This window comes from Oryctolagus cuniculus, chromosome 19, assembly GCF_964237555.1.
Source record: "Oryctolagus cuniculus chromosome 19, mOryCun1.1, whole genome shotgun sequence".
NCBI classification, from domain to species: Eukaryota; Metazoa; Chordata; class Mammalia; order Lagomorpha; family Leporidae; genus Oryctolagus; species Oryctolagus cuniculus.
This window is the reverse complement of record NC_091450.1, coordinates 64,128,253-64,150,166: the sequence shown is the minus strand read 5'-3', so window position 1 is coordinate 64,150,166 and position 21,914 is coordinate 64,128,253. Positions and strand designations below refer to the sequence as shown.

General features: G+C 39.6%; 1 protein-coding gene across 2 annotated transcripts in view; it reads right to left on the bottom strand.

Annotated features, from left to right (window-relative positions):
• LOC138846971 (uncharacterized) overlaps positions 1-21,914 on the bottom strand; it is a 68,526-nt gene that overhangs the window by 36,718 nt on the left and 9,894 nt on the right. The window lies entirely within an intron of this gene.

Genomic DNA, 21,914 nt, shown 5'->3' with positions numbered 1-21,914 from the left:
TCTTCAGCTTCAGATCAGCACAGCGCCAGCCATGGTGTCCATTTGGGGAGTGAACCAATGGAAGGAACACCTTTTTCTCTCTCTCTCTCACTGTCTATAACTCTGTCAAATCATTTTTTTTAAAAAGGCCATCAGGACTAACCTCCTGTCCCTTCCAGAGCATACATCTGACCCATCTCATTAAAGGCTTCCAAACATGTATCAGGAGGACTTCAAAATGTTATTGGGAAATGTGTATTGTGAACATTTTGTGCATGAATTTCAAAAATATTTGCACAAAGTAAATTTCTCATATAGCTCTATTTCCCACAAGGTTTTTGAAGTACCCTTGTCAGCCCCCAACATTGCAAGATAAGTGAGAAACCTGCCTGCCAGCTCCCTTCTTATGTGCAGAGCTTCTCTGCTGCCACGGGATCTGCACCCCCCCTGCAAGTAAACCACTGAGAGACCCTTGAGAGAGCCTCTTCCTCACAAGGGGTTCTCAGCAGAACCCCCCACCCCAGCCTCTCTCCCAGGCTAACCCACGCCTTCCCTCCTTCCTGTTCTCCAGATTCCTGTCAAGCTTCAGGCCTCTCTGCCCAAGCAGCTTGAGAGGCAATGTGTCAGACCCCCTGAATCAGGCTTAGGAGGAAAGTAGAAGAAGCATAAGGCAGGAAGGTGAATGGGAATGGTGGTAGTGGTGCTGATGTTGGTGGTGGGTGGGGATCAGGCTGGCCAGTTTACTGCTGTCTTGGTGCCATAGGACTGATAGGCTGTGAACAGCAGTGTCTCAGGCACTGGAGCCTCTGTCCTGGGGCTCGGCTTGGTTGTGAGTGAGCAGGGCTGGGAAATGGGGAGTGAATGGTTTAGGGGTACTTATTCCAGGGGATCAGGGGCACACAGCAGCCGTGGCCCAGGTTACAATGCAATAGATTGATGAGGAATGGGAGAGTCTGAGTCAGTATATGGCTGCCTAAGATGCAGGACTCGGGAGAAGATTCCTGTTTCCAAGAAGTGGGTGGATACAGCTCTGGGAGGGAGCACAGAGTCGCATCCTATTCCAAAGGGACCACCTGGCTCTGGCCTGAAGGTGGCAGCGGCTGCAGTGCCGGCTCTGGCCGCCAGGGGTCATCATGCAAGCGAGGATGTCCAGAAAGAGCTGAGACCCGGGCCCAGTGGCCGTGCTCACATCCGCAGGCTGACTCTGGGTCAGCAGAATGCTCAACCGGCCAAGGAGAAGTAGGCAGCCACAGCTCCGCGGGCATGGTCTGCGCGGAACGGACGGATGGACTTGAGGACACCTGTGGAAGGACGCTGGCAAGGAGGTGGCCGGAGCAGAAACAGCAGCAGGGATACGGGTTTGAAGTGACAGGAGCCAAAGAGGGAGAGGGGCGCTGGGAAAAGCTAAGGCGGTGAAGGCATTGGGAGGGTTGGGACGGGGAAGGGTTGGGCCTGCCGGTGACTGGAGACAGACACCCAGAGAGGGGTCTGGGGGATGAACGCGACTGATGGGCAGCACACAGTTAGGCGTGGTCGCAGGAATGGGGGGGCTGGGATCGCGGTAGGGAAGGAGGAGTCCGCGGGGATGAGGGCAGGGTCGAGAACTGATCACCCCCATGGAGTGGACCAGGGGCCTGAAGGAGCGCGGGATCCCGGTTCCCGGCGGGCGATCCCCATTCTCCTCCTCTGAGATCGCCTCCTCCACTGCCCTTTGGCACTGCCGGTTCTCATCTCCGCCGCGGTGGGCTCCCAGACAGCGCAGAGCCTGGGTTGTCCTTGGCGACCCGAGCCCCACGCGCCTGTGTGCTGGAGGTCTTTGCCCGCTGCAGGCAGGGGGCGAGCCCCCAGAGCGCAGAGCGAGGCCGGATCCGACAGGCTCCGAGGATGGCCGCCCCTAGCCAGCCGCAGGGCCAAGCCCCTCTAGGCGGCTCCCTTGCCAGCCCTGTGGCGGTGGCGGCTCCCGGAGCAGGCTTGGTGCCCAGCCAGGGGAGCTTGTGCCCGCTGGACCGCCCTCCACCCCGGTCGCGCCTACCTCTCCTGTGCTTCTCCAAACCACTCTTGGTTCACACATTCCCTCTCCTTCTGTGTCCCAGGCCTCTAGACTCCAAAGGCAATGACCCTGGCTTTCTTCCATGAAAGGCGGAAACGGGAGCAAATCATGACCCTGCTATTCTCCCGTGGCCCATTCCCCCTTTCCTGAACACCCTATCACGTGTCTCTTTTGTACCCCAGGGACACTCGGAGCACCGCCCTCCCCACTCACCAGGCCTTATCTCTTCCATTTCGGTGCACTCTCATCAGCCTGCTCCTGACCTTCCCAGCTTTCTCTCTCCTTCGGGTCTACAGCCGTCCAGGACCTACCCATGCCAGTCTAAATATCACCGCAAGTCTCAGTCTCCCCACCCCATTGCTTTCTGTGGTCAGCTCTGGGAAGGCTCCCTGCATTAGGAACGCCCCCTGACTATCACTGGGCCCCTCAAGTTCCCTCTTCTGCACCCCAGCACATCCATCCTGGGCTTCAGCCTCTCCTCCACTGCCCAAATCAAAGCTCAGATTGGGAGAATTCCAAAAGGGAATGCACCCTGCTAGGTCTCATCACACCTCCAGCTTAGGGCACAGACACCTATGCAAATCTAATCCCTCAAACTTCATTTGCTCAGGATTAGAGCATAGAGGTCAGGAACTCTGCCACCCATCTCTGACCCTCCTGGTACAGATCTCGCCATGTTTTAAGTGCCACACGTGGAGATTTCACATCTTAGAGCCCCTGAAGAGCCCTTATGCTCATGTGCCCTGCAGTCTCCCTGGGGTGTGCACCCACCCCTACCCACTTTCCAGACATCTTACTTCCAACTCTGGTCACCTCGCTGAGTAATGACGTGGATCTGTCATTATTTTTCAGTGAAAGATTGCAAACAGACTATAATGTCAAATATTATGCAAGCATACTACGGTGTGGCAATACCATGTGATTTTTAAAAGTCATGAAAAGGATACCTTAAATGGGGAAGGGCCATAAACAAAGCAGAACTTCCCTCATTGGCAGTGCCTTTCTAGGTTTATGGAATTCAGATTTGTTTTTTCTTATTGATCCTTTTGATCATTTCTCCTTTTTAAAAATGATTTTTTAGACTAAAGTAAAAAAATTAAATTATCATTCTGCTAATTTGATAAAATCATAAGTATTATGACTTTGAGCCTTTTTCCTACTCAAATATTTTTACACATATATTAGCATAATGTACCTACAATGTTTTATCCTGTATTTTAATCAATTATTTATTTATTTGAGAGAGAGTACAGAGCATAAATACCAAGGAAAGAGATCACTTTCACACACTGGTTCACTTCCCAAATGCTTGAAATGACAAGGGGTAGTCTGGGTGGAAGCCAGAAGCCAGGAACTTATCCAGGTTTCCCACATGAGTGGCATAGACCCAATTACTTACTCCATCATCTGCTACATCTCTGGGTCTCCATTAGCAGGAAGCTGGAGGTAAGCAATCCAAGAACTGTGATATGAGATGGATGCATGCTAATAACTAGGCCAAATATCATTCCATATAATTTATTGATAGCTCTCAAAAACAATTATAGATGACTATATGATATTGCATAAAACATTATTTTCTTCTGAAATATTTTATTCTTTTATGCAATGTAATATTAAGACAAAGAGGGCAGGTTAAATGTAGTTTATAGATACAATTCTAAAATATGACACTTCCCTTCCTCCCTAGCAACCCCCCTCCCTTCACTCTCCCTTCCCTCCCCTTGACTTTATCCTTCCTTCCTTATTTCCTTCTTCGTTCTTTTTTTCAGTATTTGAGGTAACACTACAGTCAACAGGGTAAATGTTCCACTAAATAGATAAACAAGTAAAAAGGCCCTAGTTCAGTGGTGATATAGGCAAGGGCTATAAATAATAATAAAATGGAAAGATGACTATTTCACCCATGTACAGTAAATTCTTAACTAATCACAGATGAATAAAAAATTTTATAAATGTATTATAACATTTTAAACATTGTTTTGACAAAAATATAAATATTTTGACAGAATGAATGCAACAATACTGATACACACAGGTGTTTCTTCTTTTTTTATTATTTTAAAAATTTTAGCCTCAACACATAAGAGAGAATTTGGGTAATGACATGGCTCCATCATTTCTTCTCCCAATGAAAACGTTGCAACCAAGATGTCATGGCAAATATTACTGTAGGCAAATAGATTATGGTATTTCAACACCATGTGACTGACAAAAGTTGCCCAAAGAATAGACTAAGAGGTGGAAACAGCAGAAATAAAGCAGAACCTACTTTGCAATGGTGGTGGATTTCCTGGATGATGGAATTTTTAGTATTTCCCTTTTATCCAAATAAACACCTTTCAAAAAGAATAATTTTTAAAAATCATCCCAGGTTCTACTAGCTTGGTAAAACCACAATTATTGTAATTTTGCCACTTTACTTATCCAGATATTTTTACATGGGAATAATCATAAGGTATCTACACTGTTTATCTAGTTCTTATTTTTTTTAAGTTTAGCTATTTGAGGGGGCACTCTTACTCATGGGTTCACTTCCCCAGATGCCTACAATGACCAGGCTGAGCAAAATCCAGGAGCCAAATTTCAATTCAGGTCTCATGTGGGTGGCAGGGACCTAATTATTTGAGTTATTACCTATTGGTTTCCAGGATCTGCATTAACAGGAAGCTTGAGATGAGTATTGAACCAAAGCACTCTGGTATGGGATGATACAGGATGCAGGCATCCTAACCACTGCACCAAACATCACTCTGTGTCACAAAGCAATAGTTTTCAAAGGCTTAATTTTGCTGACTGTGTGATGATCCATTAAACAGATATATTAACATTGTTTGAAACTATCTAGATTAAATTTTTGGCCTCTTCAGTTGTGTTTGCTTTTTGTCAATAGACAGGCATTCCACAAACTATTATTTATTTGTTTATTCATCTATTTATTTATTAAAATTTTATTTAAGGAATACAGACTTCAGCATTTCATATATACTAATTTAGGATTCTTCCCACCCTGCCTCCCTCCCACCCATACTCCCACCCATCTTTCTTCTCCCACTCCTATTCTATTATTTACAAAGATCTATTTTCAACAGACATTTATTATCTATGTGATTCTACTAGGTGCTGGATATTTTATGCACTGTGATTTTTTTAAGTTTCTGTATTTTCCTCTCTGCCACTCAGCCTTTTCAATAAGTAAATATCTTAAAATTTTCTTTTCAATGAAGAACACTATTAAGATTCACTGATGAAACAAAGATATTTGAAATTCTTAAAGTTGATGGCATCACATTACATCATTTACTCCCCCCTCATGTTTGGAAGACTTGACTAGTGGGCTTATCATCACTCTCTTAACTCTCACTTCTGTTCAATTCCAGATTTTAAAGAATGTATTTGAAAGGTGGAAAGAGACAGAGGTCTTCCGTTCACTGGTTCACTCCTCAAATGGCCATAATGCCAAAGGCTGGGCCAAGCTGAAGCCAGGAGCATTGACCTCTACCTGGATCTCCCACATGAGTGGCAGGAATCAAAGTAGTGGAATCAACACCTGCTGTCTTCCAGGGCTCATGTTAGCAGGAGGCTGGAATCAGAATCAAAGCCAATATGAGAACCCAGACATTCCAATGTGGGATACAGAAATCCCAAGAGGCAGCATGTTAACTGCTACACCAAACATTCATGGTTCTCCATGATTCTTGATGGTTCAGTATGCAAGACTTTATAACATACTCTCAATTGATGCAGATTTTTGTGTACCTTTTTCCTATTAGGCATCTCAGTATCAAAGGGTTACATTATTTTGCTCTTTTTTATTACACAGAAACATCATTTATAATGCAGCATTTATCAATGCAGCATATTTAATTAGTAATAGTGTATTAGGTACAACTTTAGTTAACAAACGCTACACAAACACTAAGATTGCAGGATACAACTGCCCATAGTGATTAATATTGAACAGGGTTTCAGATGTTATTTCACCAATAACTTTCCCCCATATTTCTTTGTGTATTTTGTGGCTTTTTCTGCTATGTACAGATAATAGGACACTAGCATTATGGACAATGCCAAATAATTTAGAGAGTTTTCTGATGGGAATCTGAATGTGCCAGCATATTTTATCTCAGCATGAAATCTGTTCCATAGTTGCCTGTGCCAAAATCAAAATACATCATGGAGGGAGAAGTAGTGGTCAGAATTAAGTAACTAGCATCATGTGAATCCCCAACATGGAGAACACAAGCTCATTTACATCAGTTTTCCTTACAGTCAGGAGGCAACTCAAAGTAGGGAGTATCTGAGGCTGGAGTATTCTATGATGAATGAGGGAGGAACAAAGCTAGTGAACCAATCATGAACAAACCTTTTAAAAATGAAAACAATTTCTTGCAATGGGATTCACACCCAACCCAGAATACCTAGGGAAGATCTCATCCATCATTCAAGGTGAAATAAAGACCTGCCCAAAAATAGATGTGTTGACCAATGGGACAGATTAGAAACTCCAGAAATCAATTCATGCATCTACAACCAACTTATCTTTGACAAAGCAGCTAAAATCAATCCCTGGAGCAAGGACAGTCTCTTTAATAAACAGTGCTGGTAAAACTGGGTCTCTGTATTCTGAAGTTTGAAACAAGACCCGTTCCTTACACTTAAAAAAAAATCCACTCAAAATGTGTCGAAGACCTAAATTTATGACCCAATACCATCAAATTACTAGGCAATATTGAGAGAACTCTGCAAGACATTGGCATAAGCAAAGATGTCTTGGTAAAACACACACACACACACACACACACACACAAGAAACACAGGCAATCAAAGCTAAATTTGGGAAATGGGATTGCATCAAGCTGAGAACCTTCTACTCTGAAAAAAAAAGTCACCAAAGTGAAGAGGCAACCAACAGAATGGGAAAAATATTTTGAAGCCATGATACTAATAAAGGACTGATATTCAGAAACTATAAAGAGCTTAGGAACTCAACAACAACAAAACAGAAAATACAGTTAAGAAATGGGCAAAGGACTTGAACAGGCATTTTTTGAGAGGAAATTCAAATGGCCAACAGACACATGAAAAAATGCTTAGAATCAGTAGCCATTAGAAATTCAAATCAAAACCACAATGAGGTTTCACCAGACCACTGTTAGAATGGTTCACATAGGGCCCGGCGCCGTGCCTCACTTGGTTAATCCTCCGCCTGCAGTGCCGGCATCCCATATGGGCGCCGGGTTCTATTCCCGGTTGCTCCTCTTCCGGTCCAGCTCTCTGCTGTGGCCTGGGAGGGCAGTGGAGGATGGCCCAAGTGCTTGGGTCCTGCACCTGCATGGGAGACCAGGAGGAAGCACCTGGCTCCTGGCTTCGGACTGGCGCAGCACTGGCCATGGAGGCTATTTGGGGGATGAACCAATGGAGGGAAGACCTTTCTCTCTCTCTCTCTCTCTCTCTCTCTCTCTCTCTCTGTCTGTAACTCTACCTGTCAAGTAAATAAATAAAAAAATCTTTTAAAAAAAAAGAATGGTTCACATAAGAAATTAACAAACAGGGGCCAGTACTGTGGTGTAGCTGGTAAAGCTACTATCTGAAGTGCCAGCATCCTACATGGGCACCAGTTCAAGTCCTGGCTGCTCCAATTCTGATATTTCAACATTGGGCCAGCCTTACAAATAATACTTAAGGATGTATTACATACAGAAACAGAGAACAGAAATCAGCATCATGAAAGAAGGTGAAGACAGAAAACTCCCAGCAAAAGAACAGTGGTGGGTCCAGCACTGTGGCATAGGAGGTGAAGCCACTTTCTGCAGTGCTGCCATACCATATGGGCACAAGTTCATGCCTTGAGTGCTCAACTTCTAGCTAGCTCCCTGCTAATATTCCTGGGAAGGCAACAAAAGATGGCCCAAGTCCTCAAGCCCCTGCCATCATGTGGAAAACCTGGAAGAAGCTCCTGATTCCTGGTTACAGCGTGGCCCAGCCATTCACGGAGTGAACCAGCAAATGGAAGATTCTCTCTCTCTCTCTCCCTCCTTCTCTTTATCTGTATTTTTGTATTTCAAATAAATAAATAAATCTTTAAAATAGAACAGTGGATGGCCGGCGCCATGGTTCACTAGGCTAATCCTCTGCCTGTGGCGCTGGCACCCTGGGGTTCTAGTCCCAGTTGGGCGCCAGATTCTGTCCCAGCTGCTCCTCTTCCAGTCCAGCTCTCTGCTGTGGCCCGGGAGTGCAGTGGAGGATGGCCCAGGTCCTTGGGCCCTGCACCCCATGGGAGACCAGGAGAAGCACCTGGCTCCTGGCTTCAGATCGGCCTAGTACAAGGGCCGCAATGCGTCGGCCATAGCGGCCACTTGGGGGGTGAACCAATGGAAAAGGAATACCTTTCTCTCTGTCTCTCTCTCTCTCAAACTCTGCCTGTCCAAAAAAATAAATAAATAAATAAATAGAACAGTGGTGATTCTGAACGAACAACAGTGATATTTATGGGAAAATGGCTGAACAAAATCATTACATATCAACAATAATTTGAATGTAAAAGGGCTCAATTACACAATTAAAAGATACAGATTGGCTGAGTAGATAAAAAAAAAAAAAACAACAAAAACAAGACCCAGCTACACAAAACACACTTACCAATGAACATTCACACATACTGAAATTCGAAGGTGGGAAAAATATATTACATGCAAATAGAAATCAAAAGCGAGCAGGAGTACCTGCACTTATATCACACAAAATAGACTTTAAGAAAAAAAAACTGATTCAGGGCCAGCCGAGCTCAAAAAAACAAAGTCTCGGAGGTGGCGGCCCTGGCTGCCCGGGGAAGGAGGCCTGAGGGCTGCCTGCGGGGTTGGGGGGCTGCCGCGTCCTGGGACCTTGGGCTGCCAGCAGCTGGCAGGCAGGTGGAGGAGGCAGGAGGCTGTGGCTGCAGGGGCGGCTGCAGGGGTGGCGGCGGTGCCTCTCCTCCTCATGACCCCACCTTTTGTCCCCATGATCAGCGCGAGCGACTCCCGTGTCTCCTCCCTCCCCTCCTGCTGCTTGGGCAGTGTGAGCGCGGGGCTTGGCACCCCGCAACACCCCACCCCCGGCCGCCCACTTAAAAAAAAAGAAAAAATGAAAAAAAAACTCTTAAAGGAGACAAAGAAAGTCATATAATGATTATGGGATCAATATAATTAGAAGATTTGACTATGGCATGTATATTTGCAACCAATGCTAGGACACTCAATTTTATGAAAGGAATGTTAATTGTTCTAGAACGAGACATAAGCTTCAATACAATAATTATGGTGCACTTCAACACACCACTTTCATCAAAGGACAGATAAACAAGATAAAAATAAACAAAGTAAAAAACAGAGCTCATCTACAATTTAAACCAAATGGAACATTCCATCCCACAGCTGCAGCATAGAAATTCATTTCATCAATGAACTGAGTACTCCCTACAATGAACTGTGGTCATAAAACAAGTTTCAACAAGTTTTTAAAAAGTGGGACCAAATCATATAATTTTTCTGATCATTGTGGAATCAAGGTGGAAATGAACAACCAAAGAAATTCAAGAAAATATTCTACACATAGAGAATAAACAACATATTCCTGAATGAAGAGTGGATCACAGAAGAAATCAAAAGACAAATAAAAAAAAATCCTTTAAATAAATGACAAAGAAAGAACAGCATATCAAACTTATATACAAAGTAAAAGCAGTGTTAAGTTTATATCAATAAGTGGCTATAACAAAAATTAAAGATATCATATAAATGATCTAACAATCCACCTCATGACATACAAAAATAACAACAATTTAATAAAACCCCAAAATTACTAGGAGGAAAGATAATAAAAATTACAGAAGAAATAAACAAAAAAACAAATAAAAACTATACAAAAGATCAGTGAAATGAAGTTTTTTTAAAAATTAATAAAATTGAAAAATCATTTACCCAACTAACCAAAAAAGAGAAGACACAAGTTAATAAAAATCTGAAATGAAAAGGAAGATGTCACAATTGATACCACAGAAATATAAAGAATAATTATGAATTATTACAAACAGCTATATGACAACAAATTGGAAAATCTAGAAAAACTGATATATTTCTGGACACATACAATTTACCAAGATGGAGACACAAAGACATAGAAAACATGAATAGATCAATAACCAAGACTGATATTGATGCAGGGTTAAAGTTCCTCTCAACAAAGAAAAGCCCTGACCTGCATGCTTAATACCACTACTTAATTATACCAAAAGTTTAAGGAAGAACTCATATCCATACTTCTCAAGTGTTCCAAAAACAGCTGGAAAAGAGGAAACCATTTCAAAATCATTTTAGGATGCTAAATTTTAGAATTGCCTTAATTCCAAAACCAAGTAAAATTACAATGAAAAGGAGAATTACAGACCAATATTTCTGTTGAACACGGATGCAAAAATTCTGAACAAATTACTACTTAATTGAGTTCAGCAATGCATCAAAAATAAAATCCACCCAGACTAAATGGGATTTACCCTAGAGAGCCAAGAATGGTTCAACATATATAAATAAATAAATTTGATATATTATATCAATAAAATGAAGGCTAAAGTCATAATTTCCTCAATCGATGCAGAGAAAGCATTTGATACAATATTCTTTTATAATAAAATTGGGTATAGAAGGAATATACCTTAATACAATCAATACAGTATATGACAAATCCACAGCTAAAGTTACATTGAATGGGGAAAAGCTGCAAGTATTTACACTAAGATCTGAAATCAGACAATGACACCCTCTGTCACCACTATTACTTAATATATTTCTGGAAGTTTTAGCCACAGTCATTAGGTAAGAAAAAGAAACCAAACAAATAAAATTGGAATGGTAGAAGTCAAATTAACCCTGTTTGAAGACAAAATGATCCTTTATACATGGGAACCAAAAAAAAATCCACTGAGACTATTAGAATTGATAAGAGAATTTGACAACGTTGCAGGTTATAAAATCAATGCAGAGAAATCCATAGCGTTCTTAAACTCCAGCAATGTTCTGTCTGGAAAAGGTCTTAAAACAACAGTCCTATTCATAATACCTATAAAAATTCTAGTGCCATGGGATACATTTAACCAAGAATGTGAATGATTTCTACAATGAAAATTACAAAAAAATTGAAATAAATAGAAGATACAAAAATAGGAAAATTGACCATATTCATGAATTAAAATAATATATAATCATAATGTCCATACTACCCACAGCTATTTACATAGTCAGTGTCATTCCAATGAAAATTCCAAGGAAATTCTACACAGAACCAAAAAAAATCCTAAAATTCATATGGAAAAATAAAAATCCCTGAATATCCAAAACAATCTTAAACAATAAATACAGAGCCAGAGGCATGATAATACCAGATAGCAAGACATATCAATTTTATTGTTTTTGTTTTTAATATAAAAGACATTAAAGTTCCAAGTCTCACATTGATCTGAAAAATGTCTGTCATCAACCTGTGGAAGTAAACAAGGACAGTTACATAGTTCCAGGTATTCATACAACTCAGGATTCCTACATGGTAAAGACTTTGTCAAAAAATAATGTTGTTTATCACCATGAGAGCCACAGCTTTGCCTAAGAATACAAGTACATTTGACACAATTTTTGAGCTTTTCAGGGCTTTAAATTTTTAATTTGTTTTGTCTTTGATTTAATATTTTCACTGTCCAATGCAGGAAATATCTCAAAATTTCAGACCTACAATTTGCAATATAATTATTTCTATAATAGCAACATTGCATTCTTTTTAAGATAACCAAGAAATTATTTAGTTACAGGGCTATTATAAGAAAAAACAACCTGGTATTATCATAAAAGTAGACATGTATGCAATGAATCAGAATAGAAACCCTACAAATTAACCCAAGCATCTGCAATCAACAGATCTTTGACAAACTACCTAAAATCATACTTTGGAAAAAGGGTACTCCTTTCAAACAAACCATGTTTGGAAAATTGGATTTCTACTTGCAGAAGTTTGAAACAATATCCCTTCCTTACAACATACAAAATAAATTCACAATGGAAAAGGAATCTAAACTTAATCCCCCAAACCATCAAATTACTAGAAGAAAATATAGGGAAAATGCTGCAAGACATTGGCCTAGGCAAATGTTTCTTGTGTAAGACCCCAAAAGCATAGGTAATAAAAGGAAAAATACACAAATGGGATTGCAATAAGCTAACAAGTTGAAGAAAACAACTAACAACTAAGTTTTTGGTACACAGAAGTTCATAAATAATATTATTCATTCTTCCTTTCACCAAATTTTACTGAGTTGCTCCTACAAGGCTTTGTATGTTATGGTCTGGAAGTTAATATGATTGTTAAATGAACACATCTACTTTTTAGCCATTCTTCAACATCATTAAACAACAAACCGAGTAAATGTTCAAAATTTGCAATTATCAGAGCAAAACACAGCTATGGATTTTTAAAGAATAATGAGTGCAAAAAGAGACGATGATCCATGTAATCTATGTTAACATGTCACAACTTTTGTTTTCAAGTATAGGGTTTTTTTGTTTGTTTGTTTTCAAATGTCACATTTACTGTTTTCACCACTGTACTTCAAATCCACATTGAACAGAGTGAGCAAAAAAAAAAAATACAATCTCTGAGGTTGTATCTTTTGCACCAATATCTTCAAAGTTTCTATTGATATTAAACATGTTTTTCTTTCAAGTGAATTGAATTGCTTAACTTACTTTCAGCAGCTTCATAAAACCCAAAGGTATCACACCATCTTTGCTTATTAATTCAATATTTGTTTCTTTCACAGCAAATAATTACTTCATCAATGTTAAAACTTCTGAACATAACTTCTTAATAGTCTTTAAAATCAAGTTCAGATCGTTTTTGATGAATATATGCTGCTAAATACAGATAACTTACAATAACTTTAACAGATTATCGTTCATAACATACACCATGGCTTTATTCTTGACCAATTTCAAGATAACCCATTAGTGCTTCTTCAACAGGCAAAAATAACTTTCAATTTTCTTCTTTTTATGTTTTTTTTTTTTTTTTGACAGGCAGAGTGGACAGTGAGAGAGAGAGAAAGAGAGAAAGGTCTTCCTTTGCCGTTGGTTCACCCCCCAGTGGAATCTTTGGCTGGCACGCTGTGGCCAGTGCACTGCACTGATCCGAAGCCAGGAGCCAGGTGCTTCTCCTGGTCTCCCATGCGGGTGCAGGGCCCAAAGACTTGGGCCATCCTCCACTGAACTCCCGGGCCACGGCAGAGGGCTGGACTGGAAGAGGAGCAACCGGGACAGAATCCGGTGCCCTGACTGGGACTAGAACCAGGTGTGCTGGCGCCGCAGGTGGAAGATTAGCCTATTGAGCTGTGGTGCCAGCCTCTTTTTATGTTTAATATAAAAGTTGGAAGGGACATTAAAGTTTCAAGTCTCACAATGAATTTAAAAATATCATATCAATATGTGGAAGTAAATGAAGCCAGTTACACAATTCCAGGAGGTATAGGCCTTCACCTTGTATTCATATATATACACATATAACATGAAAAGATTTTGTCAAAGATGTTATTTACCATCACCTTAACAGCCACAACCTTGCCTAAGAATACAAATACTCTTGACACAACCAAATTTTGTGCTTTTTTCTGGCTCCAAATTTTAAATTTGTTTTTCCATTTGATTTATTATTTTTCACTGTTCAATGCAGGAAAAATATCACCAAATTTCACACCTAAAATGTGCAAGTTTATTCTCTCTGTATACAGCAGTGTTGAATTCTTTTGAAAATATGCCATAAATTATTTAGTGACATACATCAAAGATGCATGCACAGTTATTTTATATAAACATGAGCAGAAAAACTTTATATAAAAGTAGATTTTATATAGATATATAACATAAATAAAATAACAGTTTAGTCTCTTCTAGTCATAAGCTCATTTTATTTAACCAAAAAATTGGATTTTATTTTATTAAATATCTTTTATGGAGAGAGAGAGAGAGAGAGAGAGAGAGAGAGAGAGAGAAAATCTCCCAATATCTGCAATAGCCAAGGGTGGGCCAAGGCCAAAGCCTGGGGGCAATTCAATTTGGGTCTCCTACACAGATGATAGGGACCCAACAAGTTAATCAATCACCTGCTTCCCTCCAGTTGCCCATTCACAGGAAGTGGGAGTGCAGTATAAATTCAAAACTCAAACCCAGGCACATCAATGTGGGATATGTGCATCCCAAGCAGCTGCCAAATGATCACTCCTTCCCCTGGCTTTTTGGCCATGGTATTCCTTTTCTTTCTTCCCCCTTTTTTTGAATACAGGCTAAAAATATTCCCCAATAATTAGATATTTTGAGATACATGTTTCTTTGTCTCTAGATTTTACAAGATGTACTTTATATTGTAAAATTAATTTTTGTGTTCCTTAAAATTACACAAGGGCTTCATGACTATATTTTAACTGAATGGTGAACACCTATTTGCAGAACTATAAAAACAACCTATTTTATATAAAATGTTGACCTAATTAATCCCACACCATCCCACATGCTTTGTTCCTTCACCATGTAGGAGACCTGGAAGAAGCTCCTAGCTCCTGGCTTTAGATTGGCTCAGCTCTGGCCACTGCAGACATTTAGAGAGTGAACCAGCAGATGGAAGACCTTTCTCTCTGCCTCTCCCTTGCTCTGTCTATAACTCCACCTCTCAAATAAATAAATAACATCTTTTTTAAAAATTAAAAAAAAAAACATTTCTTCCTAAGCCTGGGAGGATTTCAATGCGATAAAAATAGAAATAGAGACAGAGATGGTAGAGATAGAGAAATAGAGATAGAAAGAGATATAGAGGTAGATAGAGATAGAGGTAGGGAGTGTTAGAGAGAACAATGCAAATAAAGCACCGTCATTGCCTTTACAGCCTTGTCACCTTATTATGGACATGCTGACTCTATGAAATGTCCCCTCCCAATTGTGGATCTGCTGAAATCTATGGTAAGTGAAAATACTATAATTTGTAAAGAGTTTCATGGATATAAAATGGAAGTTAATATATATTTTAAACAAATTAATGATCAACATGATTGGAGAAAAGGTAATAAATATATTAAAAAGAACATAAAACTTCTGATTTTGATAATATATTTATGTACAAGTGTCTGCACTGAGGATGTTATTTAAAGCCCCCTCCCCAACATGGCTATAGGTGCATCAGAATTCTGAGATGATGCAGTCTTTACATGGAAATGTTGAACATACAAATGAGTTGCTTTTTCTTTCTGTGCAAAGAAAACTTTCTCCTTGTGGGTCCATTTTATTGGTTTTAATCCTAAAAATAAATTATCTTGTCAATTTGTACAAGAATAATCTGTTTTCTTAAACTTTAAAAAGACCATCAATTCTCTCACTAAGGTGTGCTGCTTAAGGATGGTAAAGAATATATATCTGCTCTAAATTGTGTCCCCTGCAATATTACTCAATTTCCTTTAAAATGGGAGCCATTGTCACTCTGACAATGTAAAGGGGCCCAAAATATAGAGTGAGTATATCCAATGTACAGCAAGTATTCTTCAGAGTAACTCATTGATAAGGACAAGTTCCTAATACTTCAGAATACGTATCAACACAAGTACAAATACATTGACTCCCTCTATTAGTAAGTAAAGGCCTTATATAATCTATTTGCCAGATTTGAGCTGGTGAAGTTCTTTAAGCCAATCATCCTGTAATTGTTAGTAGTACTCCCCATTCTTGGTGTTTTATTTTTAAAAATTTTTTATTATTTGCTTAAAATGGATAAATGATATTCCCTTGGCTAATGCCCACCTGTGCATAGCTTGTGCTTCCAGGTAGCCTGAATGATGGTGCACCCATTTTGCCAGGGAATAGTCCTTTTCTTTTGATTTTTTATTAGATGCAATTTTAGCTAGTTGTTCCCCTTGATCATTATACTCATGTTCAGATGAATTCAAAGTGGCAAAGGCATCTATACTGAAAACTGAGATGTCAGTATTTTGTGAAATGTTCAAGATGTCTTACCACAATTGCTTACCCCATAAGTCCCATTCCTGAATTTCCATTTTTACCCTTCCAAATAGGCATCTATGTAGCTATTATATCTGCAACTGCCCATGAGTCATTGAAAATGTGACATTCTCCTCTAACTAACAAGGGCCTAATGTTAGTTCAGGTAATTGACTGCTTCACTGTTTACCAGTGGTTTCTAAAATCACTTTTGTGCAAAGGTTACATACAATCACCAACCAGCAACACATTTGTCCTATGCATTTTGCCATCTCATTAGTGAACCAAGCGTGTTGTTTCTGCTCCTCAGTTAACTTACTGTATCTTGCATTTCAACAAACAGGAGAGATGTTTTTTGCAAGGCAGGAATTGATTCACTTTTTAGAGAGGATCTTTCATTACCTATTTTTTCATATAATTGTGCAACTCCATGTTTATCTAGTTTAGCTCCATTTCATATAGAGACACAAATCCAAGGAAAAAATTCTCCCTTGCTTTTGCCATAAACTCCAATCAGCATAACCATGTTACACGGAAACCTGAATTTACATTGGTCTCTCTTTCAAAGACCAGACAGTTTTTATACCAGCTTTGACCTTTTCAAATGCCTTACTCTTTTTTTCTGTCCCCAATTACTTTTTTCTTTGTAAATTTATACAGGGGTTATAAAAATTGTCTCAAATGAAGAATGGGAGTCCTCCAATAAGTGAGGATTCCTATAAATCTTTGGGTTTCCTTTTCATTGATAGGGTCTATAAGATTAACTTTTTGATGGACTTTATGGAGAATCTTTCTGATGTCATTGATTCCAATGTATTTATTTCTTTTTTTGACAGGCAGAGTTAGACAGTGAGAGAGAGAGAGACAGAGAGAAAGGTCTTCCTTCCGTTGTTTCACTCCCCAAATGGCCGCTATGGCCGGCGTGCTGCACAGATCCAAAGCCAAGGGCCAGGTGCTTCCTCCTGGTCTCCCATGTGGGTTCAGGGCCCAAGCACTTGGGCCATCCTCCAGTGCCTTCCTGGACCACAGCAGAGAGCTGGAATGGAAGAGGAGCAACGGGGACAGAATCTGGTGCCCCAACCAGGACTAGAACCCAGGGTGCCAGCACCACAAGTGGAGGATTAGCCCAGTGAACCACGGTGCCAGCGAATTCCAATGTTTTTCTAAAAGTTTAACATTTTGAGAGGATTTGGAATTTTATCTGGATTAATTTACCACCTTTTTTGCTTTTCATGTGTGTAATAAGTCATGTAATGTTTCTTATACTTTTTCTAAAGTCATTCCCTGAATAATGCCTTAGATAAAATGGGTTATTCACATTCCAGTTATGCTACTTTCATCTAAATGTTCTCCCATTGTTCTATGGCATATAGTGGAACTATGTAAATAGCACAGTAGATATCTAGTAGCGGTATATAGATAGTATGGGTCAATGTTCCTGACTGTATGTATTTATTAATAATATCAGCTATTTCCTCCAGGAATGCAATATTGTTTTTAAAGAAACCATCTTGGCTGTGGTAATATCATCAGTGGTATAGTGGCTGTACCTACTAAAACTGTTTTTTAAAGATTTTATTTATTTATTTGAGAGGTAGAGTTACAGACAGTGAGAGGGAGAGAAAGAGAGAAAGTTCTTCCATCTCCTGGTACACTCCCCTAATGGCCACAACAGCCAGAGCTGCAGTGATCCAAAACCAAGAGCCAAGAGATTCTGCCAGGTCTCCCATGTGGGTGCAGGGGCCCAAGTTCCTGGGCCATCTTCTTCTGCTTTCCCAAGCCATAACGGAGAGCTTGATTGGAGGAGGAACAGCCAGGACTATAACGGGGACCCATATGGGATGCCAGTACTGCTGGTGGAGGACTAACCTACTGCATCACAATACTGGCCCCTAAAACTGTTTTAATATCTGTTTGTTACAACAAATTGATGCTTTTCTTCAAGTGAATTTAGGTCATACCTTGAAGTATATATATTCCATTATACATTCTGCAATAGGTACAAATACTACAGAATACCAAGGTAATTTTCCTGCTTTCATTGTTAATTTTACTTTTTAAGTTGTTATCTCATTTCCTCCAATCCCAGTAATAATAATCAGCACCCCTTTTTTGAAGCTATTAGTGTTTCCATAAATTAAGAAGTCCCCCACCCCCAGTATCAACTAAGGCTCTAGCTATTGTGGTTGACCCATTTTTCCAGTATGCACTCAAATTAATCTGTGGTCGATAGACTTTTTAGTGATTTGATTTGTACTGGCACCAGGGTTTAGGCATTATCCTAGTTCCTTTAAAATGTCCCAAGCTTGACTATAGGCCAGCAGAAGAGTGGGAGCCATCAGCTCCAACATGGCCTTTTCATATGTACTCTTTTCCTTATGCTCTTTATACAATTTTCATAAGTCTTTGGTCAACAATATACCATTTTTTACTCTTTCCTGCAGATATCCAGAAATATTTCTTTTAAGAAATTTTATTTCCACTTTGTCATGACTATTATTGTTGTCATGTATATTGTCAGTAGAGATCACTGATTATATTTGCCTGAGTCTCTTAATAAGAATGTCTATGTAAAATCACATTTAAGGGCAGTGCCACGGCTCACTAGGCTAATCCTCCTCCTTGTGGCGCCGGCACACTGGGTTCTAGTCCCGGTCGGGGTGCTGGAGTCTGTCCCAGTGGACCCTCTTCCAGGCCAGCTCTCTGCTGTGCCCCAGGAGTGTAGTGGAGGATGGCCCAAGTCCTTGGGCCCTGCACCCACATGGGAGACCAGGATAAGTATCTGGCTCCTGCCATTGGATCAGCGCAGTGCGCCGGTCGCAGTGCACTGGCTGTGGCGGCCATTGGAGGGTGAACCAATGGCAAAGGAAGACCTTTCTCTCTGTTTCTCTCTCTCTCTCACTGTCCACTCTGCCTGTCAAAAAAATCACATTTAATTGAGTCTAGGTATCAAATAAATGCTCTAACAATACATTTCCATCTCAGAAAAGCAGAAACCAATCATACAAATACTAGGAGGAAAGAAAGTAAATGGAGTAATTAATATTATAAAAATGTCCAACTTACCAAAAGCAATTTAGAGATTCAATGTGATCCCAATCAAAATATCAAAAACATTCATCTCTGATCTTGGAAAAAAAGACCATAAAATACATATAAAATCATAATAAATCCTGAATAACTAAAATAATCCTAAAGAATAAAGAATAAAAATAAAGCTGGAGTCATCACATTACCAGAATTAAAGACATATTACAGAGCAGCCTGGTGTTGGCACAAAAATAGACATGTGGGCCAATGGACCAGGTATAGACCCCAGAAATAATCCACATATCTACAACCAACTAATTTTTGACAAATAAGCGAAAATTGCTCCTGGAGAAAGGAAAGTCTCTTCAACAACTGGTGTTGGGGAAATTAAATCTTTAATTGAAAAAGTATGAAACAATATCCCTACTTACACTCTACACAAAAGTTAAATCAGAGTGGATCAGGGATCTAAATCTAAGACATGAAATCATCGCATTATTAGAGGGAAACATTGAAAGACATTGAAGTATAGGTAATACAGGTAAGAATAGACACATGGGGGGCTGGCTCTGTGACACAGTAGGTTAACACCCTGGACTGAAGTGCCAGTATCCCATATGCACGCTGGTTCCAATCCTGGCTACTCTGTTTCCAATCCAGCTCCCTGTGTAGGCCTGGGAAAGCAGTAGAAATTTTCCCAAATCCTTGGGCCTCTGCACCCATGTGGGAGACCTGGAAGAAGCTCCTGTCTCCTTGCTTTGGATCAGCACAGCTCTGGCCATTGTGGCCAACTGGGGGAGTGAACCATCACATGGAAGACCTCTCTCTGTCTCTCTCTCTCTCTGTCTCTCCTCTCTCTGGTAACTCTGACTTGCAAATAAATAAATTAAAAAAAATGAACAGACACAAGGGAATACATCAAGTTAAGAGGCATCTCCACAGCAAAGGAAATATCAAAAGTGAAGAACCAACCAACACAATGGGAGAAAATATTTGCAAAATATTAATATCCAATAATGTAATACACAATAAACTCAATAACAAGAAAATTCATTTAAGAAATGGGATAAGGATACGAACAGACATTTTTCAAAGGGTAAAATACAAATGGACAACATTTATATGAAAAGTTTCTCAAGATCACTAGGCAGGGAAATACAAATAAATGCCAAAATGAGCCAGCACCATGGCTCACTAGGCTAATCCTCCACCTGTGGCACCGGCACCTCAGGTTCTAGTCCCTGTTGGGGCACCAGATTCTGTCCCAGTTGCTCCTCTTCCAGTCTAGCTCTCCGCTGTAGCCCGGGAAGGCAGTGGAGGATGGCCCAAGTGCTTGGGCCCTGAACCCACATGGGTGACCTGGAGGAAGCCCCTGGCTCCTGGCTTGGGGTTGGCGCTGCACGCCGACTGCAGTGACCATTTTGGGGGGGGGGCTTTCTCTCTGTCTCTCTCTCTCACTAACTCTGCCTGTCAAAAAAAAAAGCCAAAATGAGCTGGTTTCATGTCATCACAGTTAGGATGGTTATCATCCAAAAATTAAAAAATAATAAATAAATTATATTGAGGATATGAGGGAAAAGCTACCCAGATACACTATTGGTGGGTTTATAAACTAGAACAAGCATTATGGAAGACAATATTGAGATTCTTCAGAAATTTGAAAATAGTTCAATCATATGACTCATCTATTCCATTCTTGGGAAAAGAAATTAAATAAGCATATGAAATAGTTACCTGTATCCTCATGTTTACAGCAGGTCAACTCACAATAACTGATATATGGAATCACCCAGACATCCATAAACTAATGACTGGATAAAGAAATTGTGACATATATACATGATAGAATATTACTTGGCTATAAACAGAATGTAAAAATCCTGTCTTTTGCCACAAAATGGATGCAACCAGAGACCATTATGCTTAACGAAATAAGCCAGTCCCCAAAAGACAAATATATTTTCCCTGATTTTGGTGACTAATACACAGAATGCAAAACATATGATGTATATGTGTGAAACTGACATTTTGAGATTTGATTATTGTTTATAGATTTTGTCTATACACCTGAAAAAAGTGGCTTTTCTACTTACTACTTTTTGTATTCTTCATTTAGTGGTGGGTTAAGCTAATCAACTGAAAAAGTTGATAAAGTCAATTGAAAATATGTCATTAGAAAAATTAAACAAAATATAATAAAGGAAGAGGAGGGAAGGTGAGGGTGAGTGAGTGAAGGTAGAGTGGCAAGTATCATTATGTTCTTAAAACTGTGAATTAAATAAATTTGTTACCTGTATATATATTTTAAAATTACACTCTGGAATTAGAGATCAAGCAAATATCATTCCTTAAGTTAATAGAAAATAATAATGCAAAGATGACATAGTTTATAATGACACTGTGGAATATTGCAAAAGCATCATTAAATTGAGTCTGATCACAATGCAGTAAAAGAAATTCAACTTCAGTTGATGAAAGAATACACTGTACATCAATAGTGCTGAAAGACTGTGCCCTTGAAATTGCCCCAAAAATCTACATGCTTTCATTGAGTTGATAAACTCTTAATACAAATGGTAACCAACAATGCATCTATTTGTTTACAATAGGATACTGATGACATATACTAATATAATAATAAAATCAAAGAAAAATTAATAAGTGATGTTCATGTTACTGTAAATTGTGATTACTTTTTGTGGAGCTGAGTAGTTTGGTAGGAATAATTACAAATTACCAAGCAAATGTAAAGGAATTCAGAGAAAAAAGGCTTGAAATTATTTCTAAAAGCCAAAAAAGAA